The following is a 12764-nucleotide window of genomic DNA, read 5'->3' as shown; positions in this document are numbered from 1 at the left end:
CAATGTATTTTATATGCTCCATAGTAGTGCTTTACCCCAAACACCCCCTAAAATGTTTGGTAATGTTATTTTTGATTTAAATTCAGGCAGAGTGCCAGAGGCTTTTTTTTGTGGTGTCCCCAAATAATTTTTAGTAACCCTCCCTCCCCCCAACTGCTAAGTCAGCTGATCCCAATTCTCTATCCTCAATCATCTATCTGCTGATTTTGCCAAACCCATACACACTATACCCACCTCTTTACTGGTCAGATTTATATGGATGAATTCCCCAAAGCATGTAGTGCAAGGGCCTGCCTGTATACTTTCCAATGGTACTGTTTAAAGTTTTTGTATCCTATTATTATCTTGATAGGTAATAGCAGAATGTCCAAATGTCCTCAAATGTGTACAGTGTGTATTTATATCTTTGTATTCAGACACTTCTTACCTGTCCAGTGGGCTGCCAATAGTGTAACTAAGGAGGGGCTGTTCAAAGTAATACCCATTATTTAGGCATTCATCTCTCAATGAAGTGAAGAGGGTTACCTGTCCAAGATTTCCACACACCCCATAATGTTAGAAATGGCCCATGAGAGGGGGGGGAATATGATAGGTGTACCTTATACTTTGGCCTTGTTAAATTCCCCTTAATAAATGCTATCTGGAGGTTGCCCCATAATGTTTGTGTCTAATCTGCTTGCCATGTTTCAGAGTAAAAATAGTAATGTTTATTGTTTTTTCCTCAACAGTTTCCTTCCACGCCACAGGAATGGCAGACTGTGGCCTCCCACTTTGCCGAGCGGTGGGACTTTCCTAACTGCGGAGGGGCAATTGATGGGAAACACGTCCACATCGTCCCACCACCCAACTCGGGGTCGTACTATTATAATTACAAGGGGTTTAATAGTATAGTGATGTTGGCGGTGTTGTCGGCTAATTACGACTTCTTGTATGTGGACGTGGGGAAGAATGGCCGGATGTCCGATGGTGGAGTCATCGCCCAGACGGAGTTCTACAGGCGTCTCCAGAATGGCAGCTTGGACTTGCCAGCTCCAGAGGACAATGTTGAAGGACTCCCATTTGTGTTCGTTGCTGATGAAGCATTTGCGCTGGGGGACCACCTGATGCGGCCATTCCTGATGAGGACCCTCACCCCGGAACAGAGGGTTTTTAATTACCGGCTGGCCAGAGCCCGAAGAGTGGTGGAGAACACATTTGGGATCCTGGCCAGCCAGTTCCGCCTATTTCTGACACCTATCCATATGGCAGAGTATAAACTGAACCATATAATACTTGCGTGCTGTGTTCTCCATAACTTTTTACGGAAACATTCGGCCAACTATGCTGGCTCAGTTGGGCCTGAGGCTGGAATCCTACATCAAACCACACTGACGGCGCTTGAAAGTGGCCGTCCTGGCTTGCCCTCCCTGAGTGCCCGTGATGTCCGGTTACGCTAACTGGAGTTCTTTGCGGGTAGGGGGGCTATCAATATGCCAGACAATATGTGAAGCCTTTTTCAAATAAAAAAAAAAAAAAAATCTTTGTGGACATTTACTGCTTGTGTTTGTTTGAGCTGACCCTGACAGAAATGTGTGGAGTCCAGAAAATGTTGTGATTGTGTAACCTTATACAAAGCACTGTTGGCTGTTATTTACTAAATGCAAAAACACATTTCACTACAAGTGCACTTGCAACTGCAATGAAACTGCACTTGTAGTGCAAAGTGGATTTGCCCTTAGGAAATAACCCCCATTTTCTCATAAAACAACAATTACATCACCCCAAAAGTGTTGTAGCGTTGAGACAATAATCCACACATTCTTGATTAACAATCTTTTTAATACCTGCACAATCACATGTGCATTTACCAAAGGTTTTGCTGACAAACCAACATGTTTGTTGTATAACAATTTTTGTGGTGGCATTATCCCAAATCAAAATATCCATTTTATAGAAAACAGGCCTGTGTAAAACCAACAAGAAAGACACAAATCTTGATCTTACAAAGTTCACATTTGGTAGAACTTGAAGGCAATATCAGACATGAGTATTTAGGAACTGTGTTTGATATAGCGTTCAGATGGGGGGAAGTCACCCCAGGAAAAGCCAAATTTGGAAGATGCACACAAATTTCCCAATGTCAACATGTGCTACCTGCCATCACGGGGGATCAAGGGATGTGTTTTGGGGGAGAAAGCCCTTCCTCACCGCTACTTTATTATTGAGGAAGGGGTTGCACCCCCAAAACGCGTCCATTGATCTCCCGTGATGGCAGATAAAACATGTTGACACACTGTGTGCATCCTCCAAATTTGGCTTTGGGAAAATCACAAAAACATTTAGCACATTGTAGCACACAAAAGAAGAAAGTGATTTGGAGGGGTTTTAAACTCGCCCCAAAACATCAATGATGTTTTTATATTTTGGAATAACATCATTGATGTTTTGCTTGATGATTTCCAATTGTAAATTACACCCCATGATCTCCCCGATCAGGATCTGGGCACTTTCGGATGTGAAAGGATCTTCATCCACAACCTCACGATCACCTAAAAAGAGAGGAACCCCAAAATAAATTTGGTTTAAAAAAAATGCCGCCATTCATCTCTTATCTGAGCCTGTGGTCGCAGACACTCACCTGTTGTGGTGACTAGTTCCACCACGTCTTCATCCTCCTGCTCAGCTTGTGTTGGGGGGATTTCCCCTTCTTCCAGAGGGGGGGGGCTCTGGTCTCCTCAGATGAGGGGTGTCCTCCGAGTCTTTTCTCCCCTATGTCAAACAAAAATGGTATAATTAGCACACAGATATTTAATGTCAGAACTATAAAGATGAAACATTGCTTGGAAGTGGGGTACAATTATCTATTTTAGCAGAGTTCCAAGATGTAATTTTTTAATGCCCTTTGTCAACCTGCAATACTTTACCTGTTTAGTACAAGCTTCACAGATGGAGACCCCCCTATAGTATACACTGGAGCACCTGTGTGGCCCCCCTAATTAAAATGGTGTTCTTTTGTCCCACACTAGAGCTCCAGTGTCCAGATGTGAAAATAGCTGCTGAGTGTCCTCTCCTTACACAGAATCTAGTTTGCATTTCATTCTAGTAACAAAGCCATCTACACAACCCAATTCTTTTAAGACAAGTATAGGGCGTCAAAATGGTGGCCAAATGCATATGGGTTAAACAATGGTATTTTATATTTGGAACGAAATATGTTTGATCCGAACGAATAATGTGCCCATGAACATGAAAGTTGCCATTTTAAACTGTACAACAGTTCCTAAAAGCACATGGAGCAGCACGAACGTAATAAACACAAAAAGAATAGGAACACAGCACAACTACTTACTTTTTTGCAGCACTCTCCAGATCTTTCGGTACTGCTCATGTTCTCGTAATTTCAGGTCCGACCACCGCTTCCTGAGCTGATCTTTCGATCGTCGTACCACGAATTTCCGGTGCAGACTCCTGACCACTTTCGCCATGATCTTGGCCTTTCGGACATTGGGGTTGGGGTAAGGCCCATACTTTCCATCATAGTCGGACTTCTTCAGGATGTCCACCATTTCCAACATCTCCCCAAAGGACATATTTGAGTCCTTAAATCTCCTTCTGGATTGGGACGTTTCAGGCTCTGGCCTTTTCTCCTCCTCCTCGTTGCTACAATTAGCACGCACCTGCTGTCTATCCGCCATGTGCTCTTCCCCCACTGCACTGAACGAAAAGGGGCGGGGAATAGACTAGAAAGAATGTCAGGGGCGGGCGGAGTTATACGCATGCGCAGTGTGTATAAAGCGTAACACACGTGCGTCTTACGTACGATCTGTGAGCGGAGGAAGGAGCATCGGAGACGCCGATCGTGATAATGAAGGTAAGATCTAAACTTGCGCCTATACTGCTTCGAAATGGAAGCCTATATTGTAACAAGATTAGGGGAGTTTTGCCTGACATTAGGGTTTGTCTTGTGTTGTGTCTTGCAGAGAAAATGGATGGGTTCAACGACCACAATTTCCTGCCCCTGTTCATAGACAAGTACAGGGAGCTGCCCTGTCTGTGGCAGGTCAGACACCCCCACTATAACCACAAACAGAAGAGGCAGGCAGCGCTGGAGAAACTGCTGGAGTTGGTGAAGCCGGTGGTCCCCACAGCAACCATCCCCTATTTAAAAGCTAAAATTGGTGGCCTGAGGAGCACTTATCTTAGGGAGCGCAAGAAGGTTACGGATTCCCAGAGATCGGGAGCTGGAGCAGATGACGTTTATGTCCCCAGGCTGTGGTACTATGAGAGACTGCGATTTCTGTCAGACCACACTGAAGTCAGGGAATCCCTCTCTACTCTTCCTTCCACTCTTCCTTCCACCCCAGCTGAGGCTTCCGATATCCAACCTGGGCCTTCCAGCCAGGAAGAAGTGGAGGAGCCCAGCTGGAGCCAGGTATAGCATTCTTCTACAGATTTCAGGACAATAAATAAATGATGTTTACTAGATGTTATTATTGATCACTAATTGCTGATTGAAAAAAGTGTTTTACATATCAATAGACAGTAGTGGGCACCCAAAATTGGGACAAAAATGAAAAATGCTTGGCTCAGAAGGATAGTCTGTTATATTTGTTAACATTCAATTTGCAACAGTCAGGAGGTGAAAATTGTGTGTGATTGATGTAAAAAATACTAAAACTATGTCCCTTTTTCATACACAGGAAGACCTCAGCCAGGAGGAGGCTGTGGAAAGTGGCAGTCAGGAGGAGGTGGGGATTAGTGGCAGTCAGGAGGAGGCGGGGATTAGTGGCAGCCAGGAGGAGGCGGGGCTAAGTGGCAGCCAAGAGAAGCCTGGGACAAGTCGCAGCCTGACTGAGTCTCAGATCCCTCCCCTCCGCCTTCCATACAAAAGGGCCAGGAAGGCCACTCCGAGTCCCGCGCAGGATTCAGCGTACAAGCTGATCCAGGAAGCTTCTGTGTCCCTACGAGCCTTCCCCAGTCCAGAAGAGGCCTTTGCCTGCATGGCTGCCACCAAATTGCAGGGCATGCAGGAGGGTCAACGCAAGCTCTCTGAGGACCTGATTTATAAAGTCCTACGTAAGGGGTTCAGTGGGGAACTAACACCCAAGACGGATGTCATTGAGATCGACGATCCTCCTCCTCCTCCTCCTGCTGCCACAACTCCACAGCCACAGTGTGGAAGGAAGCGTGGAAAGAAGACCAAAGAGTGATGACCCTGGGTTCAGTCTGGTCTGACAGAAGATGCAGTCTCTCGTATGACCACAGCCTGGGGACACAGATGTCATCTGCTGCTTTCCGGATCTCTGGGACTTCTGGACCACACTGCCCTCCCTTAGATAAGGACTCCTCAGGCCACCAATTTTGCTTTTAAATAGTTGATGTCTGCCCTGGGGGTCCAAGGCTTCACCCACTTCTGCAGTTTCTTTAGCTTTGCCTCCCTCTTTGTTTAGTTGTGAGCCCTTAATAAAATTTTTTAGGCAAATTATACTCTCCTGTGTGTGTTTTCATCCAAAAAGGACAGTTTGTTGGTGACGATTCAGGTACATTTCTAAAGTACAATGTGAAATTAACAAGGGACAACAACACCAAACAATCTCCTACAGATTAAATATAACAACATATCAATGGTGTTGTGGGAACTTGTCACAAAAAACACACACAAACATTTTCGGGAGTACAAATCAAAATCGCAAAAAAAAAAAAAAAATAGAAACACAAAAAAAGAATCTACATTAAAGCCAAAAAAAAAAAAAAAATATACAAAAATATGTTGTCAGATGTGAGAAATCAAAATATATTGAGGGAATCCCGATAAATAGTAATGAAATAAGTTTGTGAGAAGTGTGTGTGAATATGAGCAGCAAAACTACTTAATTCTTGTCACATTATAAAGAAGAAGAGAGTGCGCTGTATTAAACCATTTTGAACATTGCAGCGTGACGAAAGTGCTGTATCCATTGCGAACGCTAAGTTTACCAGAACGAGCTGTCCCATCTCGGAATTTCTTCTGAGCATGCGTGGCACTTTGTGCGTCGGAACAGGCCACACACGGTCGGAATTGACGCGATCGGATTTTGTTGTCGGAAAATTTTATCTCCTGCTGTCCAACTTTGTGTGTCGGAAAATCCGATGGAAAATGTCCGATGGAGCCCACACACGGTCGGAATTTCCAACAACATGCTCCGATCGGACATTTTCCATCGGAAAATCCGACCGTGTGTACGGGGCATTACTGCCCAACCACTTATAACTGTCACAAATGACACCAATGCAATAATCAGAAAAAAAAAACTGCTATTGGTGTCACTGTGACAGGGGGTACAGGGGTGTTATCTGGGGGTGATTGGGGGATGATTGGGGGGTGATTAGTGTGCCTGCATGTTCTACTGTTAGTGTAGTATTTGGTGCAAACTTACTTGATGTCTTCTTTCTTTGGAAGCCGGAACAAAAAGGCTTCACAAGGAGTGATGACATCACTTCCTCCGCTTCTGTTTACAGTTCAGAAGCCGAGGAAGCCTGTCATTCGCCAAGAGCGATCGTGATGGGGTGGCCATGAATCAGTGGCCTCCCCCTCAGCTCGGTTCGCTTCTGATGCTAATGCGACCGCAGCAGGCACCGGGGGGTACAATCAGACCCCCTGCCCATGGGCAGGCAGGGACGTACAGGTAAGCCCTTATGCCTGCCCGTGCCATTGTGCCGACATACATCGGCGTGCAGCAGTCAGCAACTGGTTAATCAAGGTCCATAAAGACATGGATGAGCAAGTCTGGGGTGGAGGAACATGACTGGCCTGCACAGAGTCCTGACCTCAACCCAATAGAACACCTTTGGGATGAATTAGAGCAGAGACTGCGAGCCAGGCCTTCCCGTCCAACATCAGTGCCTGACCTCACAAATACGCTTCTGGAAGAATGGTCAAACATTCCCATAGACGCACTCCTAAACCTTGTGGACAGCCTTCCCAGTAGAGATGAAGCTGTTATAGCTGCAAAGGGTGGGCCAACTCAATACTGAACCCTATTAACTAAGACTGGGATGCCATTAAAGTTCATGTGCGTATAATGGCAGGTGTCCCAATAATTTTCACAATATAGTGTATATCAATCTGGGTTTTCAGTTAAAGGGAGACAGTCAGAAAGTGCACAGCCAGTGTTTGGGTTTTGCATTAGAAAGACCAACTCTTCAAAATCAGTCTCATGAATACAGCCTGCATTAAATGTGTATTTGTAAAATATAAATTTTAGCCAAGCATTAAAAATGATTAAAATCAGTTCATATGCTAAAATAAATAAACAAACAACATATGCAAATACTAAAAACCATTAACACTGGATGTTTGCCAATATGTATGAGATGCTGGTTGGGTCCAAACCTAGGTTCAGACTGAATTCTGGTTGTTGGGAATCCCAGCTCAAGTAAACAATGGCGTGGGGACTGTTTAAAAAAATTGGTGTGGTGGGAAAAGCCCATGCAAAAAAACAAAAAAGTGAGGTCATACTAAATCTTTATCAGACCCTTGGGGTATTCCTTGCCATAGATCAGGGATCTCCAAACTATGGCCCTTCAGCTGTTGTGGAACTATATGTCCTATAAGGCATTGTAAAACTCTGACTCACAGACATGACTAGGCATGATGGGAATTGGAGTTCCTGAACAACTGGAGGGCCATAGTTTGGAGACCCCTGCCATAGACCCTTGGCAAAGCAAATTGTCCCCATGTTGATGACAAGGGCTTCTTCCCCATTACCCTGGTCTTGTGGTTGTCTTCGGGTGGATAATTTATTAGAATCTAGAATATTATGCCAAATAACATCACCTGGAGCTCTTCTACAGACCCCCTCAGACACCGGGCTGGGGTTGTGGGGAAGAGGCCTTCTGCTCATCAACATGGGGACAAGCTGCTTTGCCAGAGACCTGGTATGGTCTTCCACCCTCCTTCCTGGCTAGTCAGGCTGCATGTTTGGACAAGGGTATGGTATGGATTTTGAGGGGGATTCTAAAACAATTTGTGTGTGTTAAAGGTCAAAATAATTAATCCTCTGTTTAAATTTTAATTTATCTATTCATTATTCTGGATTTTGTGTGGTTTTCTTTCCAGTATCTATTCATTAGGCATGTATACTGCAAACAACATGTTGCTATTTACTAGTTTTACATCTGAAAAGGGAATCTGTTGTCACATACACTAATTTGAATGTTACACCCTTCACCTGGTCAGAAAACAGAGGTAACACAGTATGAAGCACATTTCCAGGCATCTTACTACATTTATAATCGAGGGGCATGGCATCCAGACCATTACTTATCAACTCATCATTAAACTTTAATAGATTAATCATTAATTATTGAGGATTTAATGTTAAGATCCAGCTGCATTGTCCCAGTTCACTTCACAAGCGTGGACAAAGATACTTTAACTCCTGCGCTGTTCAGCATTTAGTTTCTAACTCGCTCTTAGTTTTTTTTTATTTTGCAAAGCATAAACGTATTACTTACAAACAAGTTATTTGTTCTTCATTTATTTATTATTTGTATTCTTTATAATGGAATTACTTTGAAAAGTACACTTTTTATTAAATTACTCATTTTTAGTAGTATGTACAGTAAAGCTATCCTTTTGGACAGATAACAGTAAACCTGGTATTTAAAGGTTAAATCAAGCACTAAAATGGCCTTTACCTACCTTCCTTTCATATTTCCTATAACCTTGGGGCATCTCACCCTGGCTTGAGAGGGAGGGGGTCAAATAGCAGTGGATTACAAAAAACCAAAAAAACCAAAAAAACAGCATTAACACAGTGATTTCTCTTGCTGTACTATTGTATTCTGACAGAGAGGTCTCCCCCCCACCAGAATACACTTATCAGCACTTGCAGCCATTGGCTGGCAAAATACATTTTATTGCTGGATTATTTTTTTTATTATTATTAAATGGTTTTTATTGAGTTTTCACAGGGTATACATGAAATACAGCATTACATCATTAAGATTAACATTAGTACATTGAAGGAAATAGTACAAGGGTATTGCATAGTCAGTTTAACCTTGAAAGAACTATAAAAACAACATCCCCTCAAGGGTACATTTACTCCGTCGGTGTAGATATAACTGAGTAATACGGTATCCAAAGTTAGATAAGATGTGTAGTTAGAAAAGTATAGGTATATATAAAAAAGAATAATGTAAAAGAATAAGGAAGGTGGGGGAAGGAGGGGGGGGGGGGGGACTTTGTCTACGGTCTGACTATCATGCGGACATAGTGGGTATAGCTAGAGTAAGGTGAGTTATTTAGGAGTATCTAACATTAATTACCTTTAAACCATGTTGTCCATATTTTCCATTGGTTATCAAACTTTTCTTTCTGACCATTCTTAATAGCTAGTAGGGATTCATACACATAATGGGTCTGAGTGTTTGTAAGAACTTCAGATACATTTGGTGCTCTGTCTGCCTTCCAATGTTTGGCTATTAATGTTCTAGCCACTAGAAAAATGTGGGTAATCACAGTTCCAAATTCGGGAGGGAAGTTTTCATTATTGCTGGATTATTGAAAAAGAAAAGCACACAGACCCCTTCAAAGGCCCCCAGATACATAGCAGACCCTTGAAGGGATCTCTGCGCTGTTTTTTTTGTTTTGTTGTTTGTTTGTTTTAAGGAGAAGCTGGCAATAAAAGGTAATTTGTCATCAACTTTTTCAGTGCTGCTGCATCACTTTTTTGTGCATCACAGAGGTGTGCCTCTTCACAGGTAGGATTAGCATACTCCCACTCATGTCATTTAAAGAAATTGAGCATTCATTTTTCTTTTCTTTTTCTCACAATTCAAAAGGTACATTATTCAGATTTTATCAGAATATGGGGTAGGAACATGGGAGTGTGGCTTAACATAGCCAATGCGAGTAATACAAGAACATTGAAATCGATTTGAATAAACAATGGGTAGAATCAAGTCCACAGCAAGTCGATTGCACCAGCTTTGCCCATAACACTTCTGCACACCCCTAATGAGTTAAAACTGTGTCTGGGTGGGGGCACAATCAGCTCCTCTCCTCCAGTGCAGATCCGTCTTCCACCATATTACAAGTGTGTTTGTATTAAGACACACAGAAGCTGGTGTGTGTTTTTTCAGAGAAAATTGTCTAGGCCATTTTTGAGGTGTCGAAAAAGAAGAACTTTAAATATTAAACATCTTTTAAAACAAAACAAAAAATTAAAGAGGTTAATCTGGGATTTTGGATGTCGGCATCTTGGTGTTGGGATCTGTTGATTAGAGATTTATAGTTGTGTATGATATTAAATTGAGGCTTTCCTATAGTTGTGTTATTAATTATGAAGTTGTCTGAGGGTCTCCTAGTGGGAGTCAAGACAGCTATGTTCTGTATAGGATGGGATAGATTTGGATTTTGTTTTAACTGTATTGGGGTGTGAAGCGTATGGGGGTAGGGACCAAAGGAAGGGTTAGATAAGTGAGGGTGTGGAAAGAAGGGTGGGAATTTGGGGAGGGAGTAAGAAGGGGACAACAAAAAGGTGGGGAGTAGAAGGGACTAATTGAAGTCTACATTTTTTGTACAGTAAGGTCAAAAGGATGGAATGAACTGTGAAAAGAGAGTAGGAAAGAAGATGTGGGAGAGGGCTCTCCACCTCTCAAGTATCTTAGGATAGAGGGTTTCAGCCTGGATGGATCTGTCCCAACAGAGGTGAGTTACGATTGTAAGGAGTCTGCTTAGTGTATCCAGCATGCCCACATTTGGGTGAATTTGGTAGGGCTATCTCTTGCTATATTTATCAGTTCCTCCATTTCTGCTGTCTGTTTCACATATCAGGTCCAATCTGATAGGGTAGGTGGTGTACTCATGCCCCATTTCTTTGTAACACATCTTTTAGCTGCCTTCACTAAGTGTAAAGCTAGTGATTTACTGTAAGAGGATTGTGGAAGTGTGCGTGGTGTAGTAGGTATTGTGCTGGGGTGAAGTCTAATGTAAACGTGGTGATCTTAGTAATGTTTTCATGCACTTCTTTCCAAAAAGGTTGTACTTTTGGGCAGGACCACCAAATGTGAAGTAGGGATCCACTTTCGGAAGCCACATCTCCAGCAAAGGGGTTAAGTTGTAGGAGAGAATTTATTTAGTTGAATGGGTGTGCGATACCAGCTTGTTAGCAGTTTGTAGCCAGATTCCTGCATTGTTACATTTATTGAGCCTTTATGTATGTTAGTGAATATGTTTTCCCAGTCCTGTTCAGTGAGAGAGAGGTCAAGGTTTTTTTTTTCCCATTTTAGACAGGGTCCACTGGACTTCACATTATGGTTAGAATAGAGCAGAGCGAGAAGTGAAGATTGCGAGGAGATGAGGACGTGACGTGTGACGTCCGTACAGGGGAGGAGCCTGATGTCAGCGCTGGGGTGAGGGCTGGAGACGAGCTGCCCGGTTCATCCTGGAGATGCTTGAGCGGGGTGAGAGCCCACGGGATGTCCAGGCGAGTCCCGGAGACCAATCCCCGTAGGTCCGCATGACCCTCATAGCCCTGAAAAGGTCAGCTGCAGCATAAGCCTGGAGAAAACCCCTTTGGTCGGCAGAGCGGTAGGATTAGAGACGGGACAGCGGCAGTTCCGGGCGCAAAACAAAAAAAAAGTGAGAAAACAAGGAGGGAAGGACCATGGCGAGGCCAGCAGCTCCCTCTGGAGTGCGGAAATAAGAGCCGACAGCGGACAGTGGGAATTTCCGAGCCCGTCCCGGAGGTCTTTCAGATCGGATCTCGTCCCCATCATACCCAATATCAAGTGCCTGCTACCCTTCATGCAGCAGCTGAAATAAGGTAACTGCTTCTGGGCATCTTACGCCGGTGGCGTGCGGAGAAGATGGAGATAAAGGTATGAAAAGTTTTGCTGTGCTGTAATTAATACTGAATACCTACAAGAAAGAATAATGTGATTTGGAGTTTGGACTCTTTAACAAAACCTGTGTGAACAAGGATAAAGGGCCATAAGAGATCAGGACTGTTACGTGCTTATATTCTCATGTCTTGTTTATGACTGAGCTATCTGTGATTGAGCCGTTGTCCCTCCTGTTCCCCTCCCGCTTTCAATGGTGCAGTATGTGGAGTAGCCTGTGAACTAGGCAAGCATTGTGCTGTAACCAATATTGAATACCTACAAGAAAGAAAATTGTGGTTTGGAGTTTGAACTGTTCAACAAAACCTGTGTGAACAGGGATAAAGGGCCACAAGAGATCAGGACTGTTACGTGCTTGTCTTTTCCTATTTTTTGTCCCTGACTGAGCCATATGTGACTGAGCCGTTGTCCCTCCTGTTTCCCGCCCGCCTACAATGGTGCAGTATGTGCGGTAGTCTGTGAACTGGGCAAGCAAAACCCAGGAATTGGGAAGCAGGGGTGCACCCCCAGGAGCTCATCAGGTTGTCAGTTTCAGGGCAGGGGAAGGAAGGGTAAGGAAAAAGGCCCGGGACTTCGCTGGGACTTCGCTGGAGTAATAAAGGTCTGCTGGCCTGGCGTCCTGGTGGGAGGGGGAGTACAGACCTGCAGAGTGGTATGAATGTCTGGGAGGTGAAGGCCTAGAAACTACAAGCATAATATATCTACCTATTACTAGGGGTAAAGAGTGGGTAGGGGGCGGAAGTATGAGAGGTCGGTCTCTAATGCCCCGTACACACGGTCGGATTTTCCGATGGACAATGTCCGATCGGAGTGTGTTGTCGGAAATTCCGACCGTGTGTGGGCGCCATCGGACATTTTCCATCGGATTTTCCGACACACAAAGTTGGACAAAATTT

Source organism: Aquarana catesbeiana, linkage group LG05 (genome assembly GCF_042186555.1).
Source record: "Aquarana catesbeiana isolate 2022-GZ linkage group LG05, ASM4218655v1, whole genome shotgun sequence".
Classification (NCBI taxonomy): domain Eukaryota; kingdom Metazoa; phylum Chordata; class Amphibia; order Anura; family Ranidae; genus Aquarana; species Aquarana catesbeiana.
Note: the sequence above shows the minus strand (reverse complement) of the source record.